Source organism: Acipenser ruthenus, chromosome 3, assembly GCF_902713425.1.
Source record: "Acipenser ruthenus chromosome 3, fAciRut3.2 maternal haplotype, whole genome shotgun sequence".
NCBI classification, from domain to species: Eukaryota; Metazoa; Chordata; class Actinopteri; order Acipenseriformes; family Acipenseridae; genus Acipenser; species Acipenser ruthenus.
The window spans coordinates 81,012,821-81,029,183 of record NC_081191.1 but is presented as its reverse complement, the minus strand read 5'-3'; the positions used below and the strand labels follow the sequence as shown (position 1 = coordinate 81,029,183).

The following is a 16,363-nucleotide window of genomic DNA, read 5'->3' as shown; positions in this document are numbered from 1 at the left end:
ATTTATAAATATGAAGAAACATTTCATGAACTAAATGTATCATGTAAGTTTTTTTTTCCTTATTACTGATAATAATGTAATGAATAACTAATATTTTATTTATAAATATGTATTTTGAGAAAATAATCGAGAGTAGTGTCCATTATTGCTTATAAAGACCCTGAGAATAAACGTGTATTATGTCATTGCTAAGGTGAAACAATGTCTTTTAATTTACCCAAACATCAATATGTTTTAAACAAAACTTTCAGGAAGTATTGTAAGGTCCTTCGGGTCATAGAATAACGCATTTTATCTCTAAGCAGAATGCATAATAACAATACTTAACTTTAAAAAAACAAAACATATTGTGTTGAAAAAAAAGCAAAAAGTTTGTACACCATTTCAAGATGTTAATGTAAAAAACTAAATTTTTAGTGAATTTTTATAGCAAGAGAGTCAACTCCAGCCAAAGAAACACCTGGTCCCGGGGGAGCATCCCACTGAAAGTAACTGTAAAGAAAGATGGAAAGTTATTTAACAAAATACTATGTCATAAATAATTAAGTGGCAATGGTGGAAACTCAACAACTTCATCTTTATTGACGGTTTTTTTATAATATTTTTATAACTAAGTTTTCCTATTTGGACAAGAGCTCATTCTGTCTGTGATGAGTGTTTTCTGGCTGAGAAAGCTCACAGCTCCACCAGTCTCCCTGCCTTGGGCCATGGTGCACAATGTGCCTACTAACTGAGATTCTGAATTCCTAATTGGCCAAGATCCAAATAAAGACATTATATACAACCTTCAATATGGAAATCTGAATAACACTGAGATATATCTGGAAAAATATCAAGCTTTCTCAAATGAGTACATACAAGCAGCCCCTTTTCCACAACCCTGTGCTGTGTTGTTTTTCTTTTTTTGCTCCATCATTAGAAGCTTTTAAACCTATCCTAGAGGAGAGTGGTTTCACATTCACATCGTTCCAAAGCTGTACTCAAGGACTTGTCCTAAAACCAAGGGGGAGATGTGGTCTCAGGCAAGTTAGATAGAATCTAACATATGATTTAGACTAAAGGGGATATTGAATGATTGATGTAACATGGTTGAAGTAAATGTTTTCTTGTGCTGTTTATTTAGCTGGCAAGAATTATACAGAGGACGATGTACCATGCAGCTGTCACAATAAAATACTGGAGTCTTATCTAATCAGCCATTAAATGTATGAGAACAATGGCCAATATTTAATCAATTATGGAATAAAAAATTCAAACTTTCAAGCATTTCAAACTTGAATTTTTCCAAAATGCAATTTACAACAATAGTACTATTTCAAGGGAGCACTCTTTATGCCCTTAAATTAACAGATACATACTTTTTTAATATATAAAAAGTTATATAGAACGCTGACAAACACAACATTCTAGAAGGTGTTTTATGGGATTAACAGTGCTCGAAGTTAGCTTCTAATTTTTGGAGCCTGCAGGCTCCAATTTTTTTCTATATGGTTGCCTGAAAAATAAAATGGTTGTCTATTTTTGTACTTAATTTAAATAACTATGTACAAACATATTTATTATTCAAAATAATAACCATCGAAAATATAAAAGTTTTAATATTTTAGTGATAAATCTTTTATTTATTTTTTTAATTCTGAAAGCTAAAGTTAGTAGTGTGCAAAACTTAAATCCAAGATGACCACCGGGCAGGTAGTCGAATTTGATGTGTAAAAAAGCATTTTACATGTTTAAAACTTTTTTTTGTATTTTAATTTTAGATGTGTTTAAGTAAAAACTGTTGATAATAAACTATTTTGGGTTTTGTTTGCTTAAATCAAAAAATACATTTTACCACTCTAATTATAGTTAGGGCTTCTGATTTTCGTTTTTAACTGATAAAAACGATTTAAAAAAAATGTAATCTGTGTATATCCAATAAACACCGGGAAAACACCGGGAAATGGTTACTCAATTCACTTTGATTTGAAAAAAATAAATAAAATACCTACCAAAAAAATTTAAAATGTTCCAGTGCAGTTGGGCAATGTCCCTACTTCCTGACTTGTATCTCGCATTGATTAATTCTGAATACTTTGAACCCACCCCAACTACTGAGTGGCAGCAAATTCCTACATTTCCATTGGAAGATTGTAACACGCCTGCAAAATTTAAAACGCGATTACACAAAACTGAAGACAGTTCAATAGGGAGTATTTACACGCTTGTGGAATTTAAAATAGAATTGCAAATTGTGGTAAAATGTAAAAAAAATGCCTAAACACACAAAAACCCCAGAAGAATGTGCCTGTGACCTAAAGGATTTAGTTGTGGAAGACAGCAAAGGAAAGAAGGTACAATTGAAGTGTGTAAGTACTGTCGAGTTACTATACATATAAGAAGATAAGAAAGTTCACAAACGAGAGGAGTCCATTTGGCCCGTCTTGCTCGTTTGGTTGTTAGTAGCTTATTGATCCCAGAATCTCATCAAGCAGCTCCCAGGATCCCAGGGTGTCAGCTTCAACAACATTACTGGGGAGTTGGTTCCAGACCCTCACAATTCTCTGTGTAAAAATGTGCGCCTCCTATTTTCTGTTCTGAATGCCCCTTTATGTATTCTCCATTTGTGACCCCTGGTCCTTGTTACTTTTTTCAGGTCGAAAAAGTCCCCTGGGTCGACATTGTCAATACCTTTTAGAATTTTGAATGCTTGAATCAGATCGCCGCGTAGTCTTCCTTGTTCAAGACTGAATAGCGGTGACCAGAACCTAACACAATATTCTAGATGAGGTCTTACTAATGCATTGTAAAGTTTTAACATTACTTCCCAATAATTTTGTGCAGTACATAAAAAGTGAAAGCACCGTGAAAAAAAAAAAAAAACTGTTTACATATAACTCAAAAATAGCTAAAAATAAGTACCGAAAAAGGAAATTAATAAAAACTGAAAAACAGAAGCCCTAATTATAGTTTGGCAAACTTTTGCATTGCTTTACTGGGCCATTGTTTTCATTTTAAAAAAACAAAAAAAGAACACAAAAACAGGTTTCAATGGGCTTTTTTTGTGTCATGCTAAACAAAAACATTCAGTGTATTAATTAATAAATTTGTTTGTGATACTTACATTAATACTTATTTAAAGCATGACTGCATAAGATATGCTACAGCCTGCAGAGACATACAGTAACGATTCTGAAACGGTAACAGTCAAGCTTTTACTGACTTTTTTAATTGTTTGCAGCGTTCAATCTAACATTAGCTGTAATTGTAGTAGTTCTCGTAGTATTGTCTGATAACATAGCATATGACGTGAACCACATACATTTGAAATATGTTTTCAGCAGTCTAGTACAAGTATGTGCCAGTGACAGTGTCACCAATGCCCCCCTCAACGAATTGTTACACTAACTGCCAATCCAGCAGCAATAAATAATAACATATCACTAAATTAAACAGAATGTATTACTAAATAAAATGAAAACAGAAAGTGTGAAATGTAACATTTGCATGAGCGTGTTGAACAGCTTGGATTCCAACTAGATGATTTCTTGGCTTTCCCTCCTGGATAAGTCGCATGTAGACCACCTCATTTTCTTAACCAGAGAAATCGGTGGATCCAGCCACCATAAATGAAAAATAATTACTCTTTAAAGGCTGCGCTTTGAGTACATTTTGCATTTGTACAGCAATGGTGGCGATCATTTCAGCATTTCTTGTCGTTTGCATAGGTAACATTGACTTTCACTTCATTTTTTGAAACTTCAGCACTGGGCAATACTTTGTGAAAGGGAGCACTTCTTTTGTAATAAAATAAGTGATGTTCATTTTTATGCACATATCCTCTTTCTGTGCTTTGTTGCTGTTTGATTCTGTTTGACGAAAACACATGGAGATTCTCCGCTCTGTAGGTTGTGTTTGCTTTCCTAAAATATACTGCTGAGCCTTTGCATGCCTTGCACGACTGCATACCCTCCAACTGTACCGATTTAGCTGGTACAATACCTAATTTCTAACTTTGATACCGAATCCCCACAAATTGATTGTGTGTACTGAATTTTGAGCTTCATCTGAAGCCTTTTTAGAAGTAGAGATAGGACTTCGGTGGCAAAGTGGCTGAGTGGAAACAGGTGCAGGAGTGATGCAGTGCGTTAAAGAAGCAGACAGAGATAATTGTAATCCGGTTTGGAAACGTTTTTATTTTATATTCCAGGTCTGGTTACCTAAACAATTTGGGGTCTCTCACAGTCCTTCTTGGTTCTAGCAATACAAACCAATGCAAAGGAACAGATTGTGATGCTCCGTCCCCTTTTATGCTGTCACACGTGACCCCTTGGTAAACGACTGCAACCACCTCTCCAATCTGCAGCTGCCACGTTTTTTCCCTTCCGGATCAATGCGTTATTGCAATGGAGTCCCGCCCCCTTTCTAGCTGGCCGACTTCCATTGAACACTGGGAAAGAACTGTCAGGCCAGCCCATTCAGGGAACTCTGTTCTCTCTGCTTAGCGCCCTCACAGGGTGGGAGGGAGATTTACAACCAAGAATAATTGTATTTCTGTCACAACTACCAAACACAATCATTTCGATGCATCCTGATGTTTTTTATTTGTTTTGTTTTTTAAATAAAGAATACAGTAAGCGCTGATGTAACGTCAGACGGCACATACAGATTTAAATCATTGGGGAAAAATACATGTATACTAACATATATGATTGACATAAAACCGTTTTAAACAGACTTGTTCTGGTTTGTTTCATTTGAAACAATGGCTCTGAATAAGGTTTTCTGACCGTCAGGGAGGGCTTTTGTGGTGAGGTTTTAACTTTCCGACTGTTTTTCATGTTCGAGCAAAAATCAAAAATGGCCAGGAAGGATGAGAACAGTCGCAAAACCCCAATTCTGACAATATGAGGTATGTTAAGCAAATTAAGTGGGTACCTAATTAACATACCTATTATTACTTGTACTGTGATTTTTTAAATGTATTTTTGTTTACAACTGTAAGTAACCCTGGATAAGGGCGTCTGCTAAGAAATAAATAATAATAATAATAATAATAATAATAATAATAATAATACCCCCTGTGCAAAAATCTAAAGGGTTGATGTGGTCGGAATGAGTATGTTCTGTCTAAAATGGTTCCGCCTGTTTCAAAGAGTCCTCATGGAAATGGGAAACAGGCTCTGTCTAAAATAAACCACCTGTTTGGACTTTACAGAAGAGCAAGTGCTATGAAGATATCGAATGAAGAAGGCTACGATACTGTATTTAAGTGATGAAGTTAAAGAGGATTTAGAGTCAAGCACCACTCACAGCCATGTCATTCTTTGCCACAGTTGTTTGTATGATATCCTATTATACACTCAATTTTCATGAAGTGCAACCAGTTATGGAGGATATTTTATGCCAAAATGAAAAATAAATAAATAAACAAATAAATAAACATATGTCTATATATTTATTTATGCATTTCTATATTAATTTATTTTTCATTTTGGCATAAAATATCTGCCAAAACTGGGTACATGAAACTATAATTTAATTAGTACAGAACATACATTCAAAATTAGGCTACATTAAAATGACCTCTCTAAGTGTACTTTTTTTTCTCTCTGTCCTGGTGTACTTGCTTTATTATTATGTTCTTCTTTTGTTTCTCCATATCTCCTGAAAGACACATGTTCGTAAAAACTTTCATTTGCGTCATTCACATTTCACATATATATTTAAATACTGAATAGTTATTCTGCCACCTTCATGTAAATTGCACCCATTCTACCTGTCAGAAAACAGCAGAAAAGTGTTTAATTTTATGATAGAAACAACGTTCGGGATAAGAGTTGGGTTAAACCAGATGGAGACAGCAAGTTTCGGATTGTTGGAAGACATTTTTGATATTAAGGGCCAATGTATCACCGTGCATGCTTATCTGCAAGCAAAGGGACCGAGTTTGTTTACATGCCAGCTATTTTTTTTTTTTTGGTCCTTTTCCATTTTTTTCAGGACCAAGTTCGTTTGTGTTCACAATGCAGTTTGCAAGTGCACTTGACTCGTTTATATGATGTGTGAACTGAATGTTTACAATATCCTTCAAGGCATATGTAAAGATGGCAGCTATTGATGTATTGCTCCATTTTTTAATATAGCATGTTTTAGATCCTTACAACAGACATGGCGCCGCAGCTAAGTCCCAAAACTGACCGTGATGCTTGTCTAAAAAACAAACTGTTATATCATAAAAACCACTTGGAAAAATTTGAGCCGAATGTAATTAAGGTGAACAGTACAATCAAAAGAACAGTATTTTGTGAGACAGGTGTTATATTTTGATAAATTATTATACTATTAATATAACGGTTTTCATTGTATTTTACAGTTTATAGCAACTTCAGAGCACTGTTAAACATAAAACCACACAAACATATTTAAATATACCAGGACAGACATGTAGCAGACAGAAAGTTAATATATGTATATGTTTTTCAATTGATGATTACTGAGAATTTTACATCGATTTCAAAACTGCTGCAGCACACACAGTCCTTCCCATAGGGGATGAAGATGATTATGCTCTGTTTGCCCACCCTAACATCACTCTGCTATTAAAAGATTTTTGTAAAAAATAAAAAAAATACTGTATTAGAGAATGATTTATGATTTGGTTCTGCAGTGCTGAGTTAAGTAGTTATTTTTTTCTCAGGAATTTTAAGACAGCTACAAACTTTGGTATTTTATCGCATTTAAAATAAACTAAACAACAACATCCTAGGTTTATTAGAGTTCAATGGGATAGGTTGTTTTTTTTAAACAACTAGTCTTAGAAGGATGTGGTTCTGAAGTTATGCCTTTTAATAATTGTCGCCGATTGCTTATTTTTGTTTATATAAACCCATTTGCCTCTGAGTGTTGAGCTGTTTAAAAGTGGATGGTATCTAGAGAGGACTGACGGAATTAAGTGCTGACGTCATTCACTCTTTGGCCTTGAGGGGCTGCTTTTCTGATGTGCACTGCAGGGCAGCCTAATGCCTAACTTATTCATCTGCCTGAGTTGAGGACAGGTCTTTCCATGTTCAGACTGTCCAGTTATTTAGTACCAGGCCTGAGCTGCTAATACCCATGGCAGCTGCTGCCAGTACTAGTCATTGTTTCTTGTAAAAGTAAAGGGAAAAAAAGATGCTTAGTGTGTGTTACAGAAATCCTTCAATTAAAAAAATCCACAAGAGGAGCAACATTGCTATAAGGCTCTCGGTTATAACGTGCCTTGGATATAACACTCCTACAACATGTCCCCTAATTCCCTATACTAGTGATTCATGCAGTATTTCTACAGTAAATACAGTACCGGTGTTGTTCAAACTGTAAACAACTTCTCAGTCTAACTTCCGTTTCTGTCGCTCCCTTTTATACAGTATCTGAACTGAAGAAAAGCTGTGCTGGCACTTTATAACACAGCATTCGTTTTATAAGTAAAGAAATATTAGGCCTATTACATGGTTATCTTTCCTAATGTATTTACTTTTTTGCTGCAAGAGGAGCTGCAGCTTTCTCCGGGAGACGAGACGCTTCAGCTTCGCTTCAGCCCCGCTCTGGCAGTCGAACCTGGGGCGAGCCCATTCCCTCTTCCCCTCGCCCAACCCGCTCTCCTTCTCGCACTTGGTTTGCTTGTCTGTCGCTTCCAACTGAACTCCCGATCACCATTTAACCAGACTAGTTATAGTTTAAAAACTGTCAATTAAAATGATCCACGAATAGGAATGTTCCCTTTTGTTTTTGTTTTTTTGTAAAAAAATATAGCGTTGATTACATGGTGCTTTATGCATGGTTAATTCAAGGAAAGTTACATTTTTGCTTCACTATATGTGCATTATAGAGAGGGAATTATTTTATTTTGTATTTTAGTCAGAGGTGTGTTGTTATGTGTCCCGCGGCGCACCCTACCCCCTCCCCAGTTTATAATGTACGTGTTTGCCAGTTGCCATTTCCTGCACTTTATTATAGATTTTAGATTTGAATCTTAGTATCATAACCTGGTGAAAATGCAAAGAGGAAAAAGCCTTTCATCCTCAGGATGTACATGTCATTGGTGAGTTATTAATATGGTAATGAACCCAGGCATGTATCCGAAGCTTATGAAGAATGTACGGCTGTTGTGCATCCTGAAGACTGAATATTTCATGAAAAGTATAGCTCAGCCATCTGTTTCTTCATCGTAACAGGAAATGAAATACAAGAAAACTGTATATGTTTTATTTTGTGTTATAAAAAAGGTACATAGAAACCCTGTTGTATTGTCTGAGCAAGCAGACTTATTCAAGGTAAAGAAAAATAAGCAGGAAGCTGAAACGTCTTGCTGTGGTTTATATTGTAATTAATTGTAAAACAGGTTTTATCCTACCTGGCATCTCCCCAACTCTTGTCTGTTACCTGCATTGATCGTCTAAGGCCTAGCAAGGGTCATACTCAGTATTAAAAGGTAATATGGACACACAGCCGCTGTGGGGTCTGCCTCATGTGTATTCATGCCCACAGGCTGTGAGCTCGCCTGTGCTTTACTTCACCAATACAACATGCACTGCAACGTGTTATCAGATGAAGTTTCAGTCAATTGAGGGCAGTCAATAGGCACGTCTACACAGCAAACAGTAAACCTTTTCACTGCTTCCCTGCCTCAGCGTAATTCAGGGAATTAGGCTGGACTCAGGGGAACAAAGGCTGTTCTCTTTACCAGGTGCCGAACTCTTAAGAAAAGCATTTTAATTTGCTAATAAAAACAGACAGCTCATAAAAATGTGTTCACCCTGTAAACTATTTAATTGCAATGAAATCCTATTTTCAGAAGATGAACTTTTACATTGCCCGGTGCAACTAGTGTTGTAGAGGGCGATACCACAAGGAAGAGATAAGATAAAGCTGGGCACATTTTCTGAATTACATTGTTTATTTTTCTTTCCGCTGCAGTCTTTTTGAAAGAGCAAAGTGTACATATTTAACTAACTTGATATCATTTGGCAAATAAAGTAAAAAATAAAAAAAAAACAACAACAAAAATGAATGATTCAATCTTTAACCCCCTATGCCACTTCCACACAGACAGTTGTCTACAAGCCTTGCCATACCTGCACAGCGGAAAAGACGGTGTGCCTAGACATGCAGGCATTAATCTCTGCCCCCAATCAGGTCTGGATTATCACCTGGAAAGAAAGTATTTGCGGCGGCTGATATCGTGCAGGGGCGGAAGGAAGTGAAAACAGATTATCTGTCTGTCGCTTTTGTTAAAAAGAAAAAAAAAGTCAAGATGTCTTTTTAAACCAGTAATGAACCAACAATGTTATTTCACTCCAGTTCAGCCCCTCCTCCTGACTTATATACATGTCCAGTGTTTGGAGATTGATTCAGTTGCAAAGTTAGATTCCTGAGGTGTTTCAGTTTTCAGACTATAAGGTCTTTTCCCCTCCAACTGTCAGACAGTGAACAATGAGTGCTAATTAGGGGACTTAAAATAGAATAAATCTTAATTCCAGAGAGTAGTTCACTGCTGTGATAAAGGAACAAGGCAAGGATGGTTGTCTCTCTTCATGCATATTCAAGCATATCCTGAGAAAGAAGGTTGGCTGTGTGTCAGGGGAGCACTACAAAAGATCGGTGCTTGAAGAGAGGGCTGAATTTCAAGCCAGCCAAGATAGTTACAAAGTGGATTGAAGAGGCCCGGCCATGTTTGCCAAGATCTGAAGCTTGTTCCAAAAGCAGTGTTTGCATTTAAGTCACTGCAGCAGCTGAAAGGTACATAGAAACTTTTTTTTCTTTTTTTCTCTCTCTCTCTTTCAAATTGAATCTGACATTTGTTTCAGAAATGTGTAACAGAAGAAATGTAGTTAATTGGATTATTCACAGCTTTGTCTATTATGCCTAGAGATTTTAGAGTTTAATTGTATTTTGAAAGAACACCTAACACAATTAGCAAACCAGAAAAGCACTATATATATATATATATATATATATATATATATATATATCAGGGGCGTAGCTAGGATTAGATTTTTACTGAGGCAAAAAAAAAAAAAAAAAGTTGAACAAACCTCTTGCAGATCCTGTTCATGTTACAAAGGTAAAAGGTAAAGTTATCATCTTATAAAGCCTGGAGACTGTTCATGCAAACTGCAAAGCAATATTAAGTCCCTTGGATGATGATGTTAATGTTAAAATTTGATGACCCATATTAAAACTAATTTTCTCCCAGCAAAACCACAGCAACCTAAAATGACCATATTGACACTGTCAGAAATATGTTATTTTAAAAGGACAAGAATACAACATCAATATTAATAAGTAGATGGGTTCATACCTTTATTGACTTGCATTTGGTTCACTGCTACTTAAGTTGCCATACACTGCTGGGACTGGTAACTGCTGCTGACTGGTAAGCCTGGTGCTGACACTGCTGGGACTGGTGCTGACACTGCTGGAACTGGTGCTGACACTGACTGGTGCTGACACTGTGACTGGTGCTGACACTGCTGGGACTGGTGCTGACACTGCTGGGACTGGTGCTGACACTGTGACTGGTTCTGACACTGCTGGTGATTTTTTGTTTGCTTTGTATTTCAACTCCGTATTTTGATATACAGTACATTTGTACGGTTACAGTTTCTATTAGTACATTGTTATGTTAGTTAATTCAGTTCTCTTTAGCAGAAAAACATTTGGGGAAAATACAAATGTAATACCATAACTGTAAAAAGCAACGTGTTTTGAGCTTGAGAGTGTTTTGAAAGTGACTAGTAGTGTGTTTTGAGTGTACACTACACCAGTGTATTGCCTGTGCATGCACTGTTTCAGAGCGGGAGAGTAAACACCAAGGAACAAGTGACTAAGAAAATGATGAAAAAAATGTAAGCGGCGCTCAAAAACGTGATGTGTCAAAGACAACTTCTGTGTCGATCTCCTGTCTTTTACAATGGTTCCACAAATGGGGGCCCACAAATCTGTTTGGCGCCAGGCCCACAAAAGGTTGATCCAGCCCTGGCTGTGGTAGTCGTAGTTAGAGCTCTGGACTCTGACGGCTGGGTTTAAGCCATAGAATGGCTGTTTGTGTACAATATTTGTATGACTCTATATTACTTTGACAAGGTATTCACCAAAAACAACAACAACAACAACAACAACAATAATTATAATGTGATGTTCCCACCTCTGAACGCTAGATCTCCTCTGAACGTTTACACAGTTTCTCACTCAATTCTAATATTCTTTTGTCAATATAAATCGATGATAGGAAGTAGTACAGTACTTCAGGTGGGTGAAACCGGTTGCAGAGGTCCTGGTGCTGCCTAGCACACAGGCCTGGTCGCTATAGATGCTAATACACAGCCACTATGCTATAATAAATCGCTATGCTATAGCAGGTAGGGTGATACTTGGACGAGCTGACTGTCCAGTTAAAGTGACGATAAAAAAAAAACAAAAAAAAAAAACATACAGGCAGCTATCCCGGTTTAGCTACACATTTAATGTAATCATAAAAACAGGTACTTGGATTTTTGCTGTGCTGGCGTTAAAACATGGAGGAAAAAAATATATATACTGTATATCAAAACGTATTCCAGCTAAACATCACATTGCGCAGGGGAAAAACAACAATATAAATGATAAATTCACTTAACATTGATTCTTAGAAAGAAATGTGTAATTGGATGTTTTTTTCTCCGTTTCATGTTGGTGCTGCACTGTAAACCAGAGTACAGAGTAACTTGGGAAACTGACTAATGAGAAACGTCTTTGTGGCGCGAATTTTACATATATACATATATATATATATACATACATTTTACACTCTTAAAAAATAAAGCGGGTACGTTTTGGGTTTTTTTATGTTTTTTTTTTTTTTTTCGGCTGCCTCAATGGACGCTACGCGCCTGTATATATATATATATATATATATATATATATATATATATATATATATATATATATATTGTTTGTCTTATTCTAACCTATTTTCTTTTAAGTTTAAAGTTACTGTCATAAATAAGTGTAACATAAAAAATGGCATATAATAGATATGGATGTGGATTTTCACAATGCTACTTTTTGAATGTATTGATTTTATTCTTTACTGTTGCAATAGTGTTCTCTATTGAACATTGAAAACTGTTCAGTTATACATGTCAAATGCACATGTGCTATTTTTATTTTTTTTTAAATATGTAATTTACATAGATAAGCTACTATAATGGATCCCTTATTTTCAGGGATGAACTGCTGACAGCAAAAGCAACAGATTGAAGATTTTAAAGATTACAAATCATATAGGCTGTTGAAAAAAATAATTGCATCGGCCCCTTTTGTCCACATCTACAGCTTTTTTGTCATTTTATAGGATGTCTCTATGAATAAGGTGTCAACAGCCAGAGACTGGAGCGAACCGGCGACTTTGCATTTCCAAAGGAAGCATCTCAAATTCTTTACAATTGCATTTGCAATTGTTTTATTACTGGTTTATGGAAAAGACTGCAGGCATTTAATTTAAGACATTCAGCAGCTATATTTTGACATGGAAAATAAACTGTTATATTACAATTCAATTTTAGATTTATAACAGTTTAAACATTTTAGTTTTTTAGTTTTTTTTCCAAAGCCCACATTTGTTTTAGAGTAGGGCAGTGAAAGATTATGTTGAAAAACACAGAGGTTTTGGTCTTAAACAAATAATTGTGCTGATTCATGTGTTGAATGAATGTTAGAAGGATATTGTAACTGATAGTTATATTTATTGGATTGAATTTACTGTTTAATGAAAGGTAATTAGACAGTAAGTTACAATGCTGACTATTTTCTGCTAACAGTAAATGCTTTACTGAATCCACTTGATTGTAGCCTTCCTTTGCTAAAAATGATCAACAGGACAAAGTAAAAAACAGATGTCCTGTACGTTTTCTTTCTTTTTTCCCCCAAGGAATAGCTGCTGAGTGTTACACTAAACCTAGTTCTGTTCATTTAATCACCATCTTAAATAGCTATTGTTGTTTATAGAATAAAATGGCTACAAATGCATTTGTAATAAGGCAGGTATAGAACGATTAACATACCAGCACCCCAAATCTACAAATAAGTGCAGTCCATCTTACTGATAAGAAGGTCATTACATTTACTGCAAATCCACCTGATGTTGACCTTGAAAACAGATTGATTTAAATGTTAGTTTTAAGATATATTCTTTTAATCTATACTGTTCGTGGGCTATATGTGTGCTTAGGAGTTGGGATAAAGGTATTACAATATGGAATCTGATATGGAAACCATACAAACTTAAACTTCCCAAAGTGGAACGCAAAAAGCTCTCCCCTGTAAGAAGAACCCCTCAAATATATGTATAAAAAGAAAAATATGTAGAGGGGGAGGGGGCCTACCATTCTTAGATTAGCAGCTGCAGCAATTGAGCCAACCACTAGCAGGCCAAAGTGGGGTTGCATCCTATTATGGACGTGTCATAATGTCTTCTTGCAGCTGCTCTGATAGTAAACTGCCAGGTGCAATTGAAGTGCTGTGCAACGAGGGGGGCGTTTCTGGAGACTAAATAGTGTCGCCCCCCCCCCCTCCCCAATCATATTTTCTGTAAATATGAATTACTTTTTTTCAGTGTTTTTTTTGGGTGTTGATTATTATTATTATTATTATTATTATTAATAATAATAATAATAATAATAATAATAATAATAATAATAATAATAATAATAATAATAATAATAATAATAATTAGTCATATAGCAGATGCTTTTATCCAAAGCGACTTACAGAGACTTGGGGATGAACTATGCATCACAACTGCTGCTGCAGTCACTTACAATAAGGTGATTATTTAAGGGCAAATAATATGATAATTATGTAAGGAGAAGTAATATGAAATATAGTATGTTAAATAGTATTATATGATGCATTGTTGTGGTACAGGAGTTCACTTTTGAGTAATAAACATTGCTGCTAAGGCTTTTTTGTTTGTTTTTTGTTTAATTAAAAAAAAAAAAACACTTGATGTTCATCATATAGCTTTGGTATAAATTAGGACTCTGGTATGTAATCCTGTTGGCTGTATATTAATTCCAGGAATGCTACCATAATCATGTTTGTCACCTGTTGACATGTGCTGAAACTACTGAAATTAAAATAGACACGTTTAAATAAGGTACGTTTTTTTATCATATTGAAATTCTGGGAATTAAAATAAGAGACAACAGTTTGACTATGTAGCCTAAATAACCATTTCGGGAACACACTATGTCTGCCTGTCTGTAGTTTTTTTTTTTTGTTTGTTTTTTAAACATTGTTTTTTTTCTATAATGTGTGCTTTTTAGTGTAAGGATGTATAAGCAGGCTGTATAAGCGACATAGCATTCTTGCTCAGTTAACATGACTGCACGTTCAAAGTGGCTGAGGAACAGTGGTCAAAGAGCTCATAGATTTGTATGAAAACCATGAGGATTTATATTATAGGTTGAATACATACAAGCTACCTGCCAGGATGTAGCAACTACCATGGAGTCTGTAGAGGTTTACATACTTTCAATTACTTTTAGCTGCATTATATTAATGTACATAATATTCCAGTACATTATAAGTCATTACAGGATCATGTTTTAAAAGTTATTTGTAGCTCATAAAACAGTAAGACTCTTCAGTATTCAATGAAGTAACATATGTAACCTAATAATTAAAAACTATGTTTGACCCACATAATTGCTGCACTACTGTCACCTATTATAACATTAGCACTATAACCCCTGGATACTGGAGATCCTTAATGTTTTCAATTACAAGCTGAGGTCTTGTAATATTATGAGTAAACTTGAATTCAGCATTAAAGTATACAGTACAGAGGCGAGGGCAGTGTGTACACAGTGCCTTCACATTCAGTGGTATTGGATGTGCCTAGGCCACAACAGTCTGCGTTTGCATTGTGTACTTTATATTTGTAAAATAATCCTATGAATAATGCTGCTTGCATAATCTGTATACCTTTTCAGGTCAATTTGTTTTCTAGCTTCCTAGCGTGCTGTTACTTAGGGATGCACCATTATGTTATAACAAACATAAGCAGCTATTCCTAATAAAGCTTTCAAATGTTGGCTTCAGAAATGTGATAGTTTTGATCCCAGTTCCCATGATTCAAAATGCAGATCAATAGCTTTTCCATATATAACTTTTTCTACCAAGACATTCCCTGCAAAAAGGTCTCCATGTAATAAGAGCCCACTTAAACTTTGAAAGAGAGAAGTCAGTGTCATTATACTATTGCACGGTAAATAGCTTTTTTCCTGATAGATATATTGTAACAGAAAACAGTGTTATGTTTCTAAAACTTTTCTATATTAAACTTTTATATATATTAAACAAAAAAAAAATGGAACCATATCACCATTACCAGAAACAGCAGTTGGGTCATTCCACATCAAATGGGACGTTCCATTTTCAGGGCTCATATCTCGTAACCCAATTATCCTGTGACACTGTGCATGCATTGCATATATAGTCTTTGTTGTTGTTAGATAACCTGCAGAAACTACAGAGAAGGCGATAACTACAGATAACAACAATGGTTCAGGAGTTCTCGCAAGTACAATATGGCATTTGTTTGGCCTGGCATCGCCCCGGCTGCCAAACTTCATAATTCACAGTTCCAATTTTTTGAATAACCTCAAAGGGACCCTGCCATTTGGCAAACAGTTTACACTTCGACATGGAGAAAAGCAGTAACACCCAGTCACCCTGTTGAAATGACCGAGTTCAAGCGTTCTGGTTATAGCTACGCTCTTGAGCCTGCTGAGATGCTCGTAAATTTCCCTGTGCCAATTGGCCAACCAATTCCAGGTAGTCCCTCAGTTTGAGCACGTACCTTACAACACTGTGGGCTCGGGTTTGATTTGATTCCCAACATTCTTTTACCAAATCTAAAATACCCCATGGCTGTCTCCTACAGAGCAGCTCAAAGAGAGGCCGGTGGACAATTGCGGTACTTCTCTTACAGCAAACAGAAGTAAGGGAAGCATTTTCACTCAATTCTTGGTATCTCTCTCCACAAAGCGTCTCAGCATTTGTTTTAATGTTTTATTAAAATGCTCTACCAAACCGTCTGTCTGTGGGTGGTACACTGGCGTTCGGATAGAGAGTACTTTGAGCAACTTGCACATTTGCTGGATGCACTCTGACATAAATGAAGTACCTTGGTCATCTCTTTCGGTATGCCCACACGAGAAAACACTTTTACCAGTTCATCGGCCACGGACTGTGCACTGATGCTGTGCATCAAAATAGCTTCAGGGTAATGAGTCGCATAGTCCACAATCACTAAAATGAACCGATACCCTGAGTCTATTCCATCCAAGGGTCCCAC

The 16,363-nt window shown here is 35.9% G+C and overlaps 1 protein-coding gene across 1 annotated transcript in view; it reads left to right on the top strand.

The window, feature by feature from the left end:
* Nucleotides 1-9,389: 9,389 nt before the first annotated feature.
* The window catches only part of LOC117435361 (extracellular sulfatase Sulf-1-like), an 80,227-nt gene continuing 73,253 nt past the window's right edge, over nt 9,390-16,363 (top strand). Inside the window, exon 1 of the mRNA XM_059017283.1 lies at nt 9,390-9,759. The gene's annotated coding sequence lies outside the window, so the exon portion shown is untranslated. The remainder of the gene's footprint in view (nt 9,760-16,363) is intronic.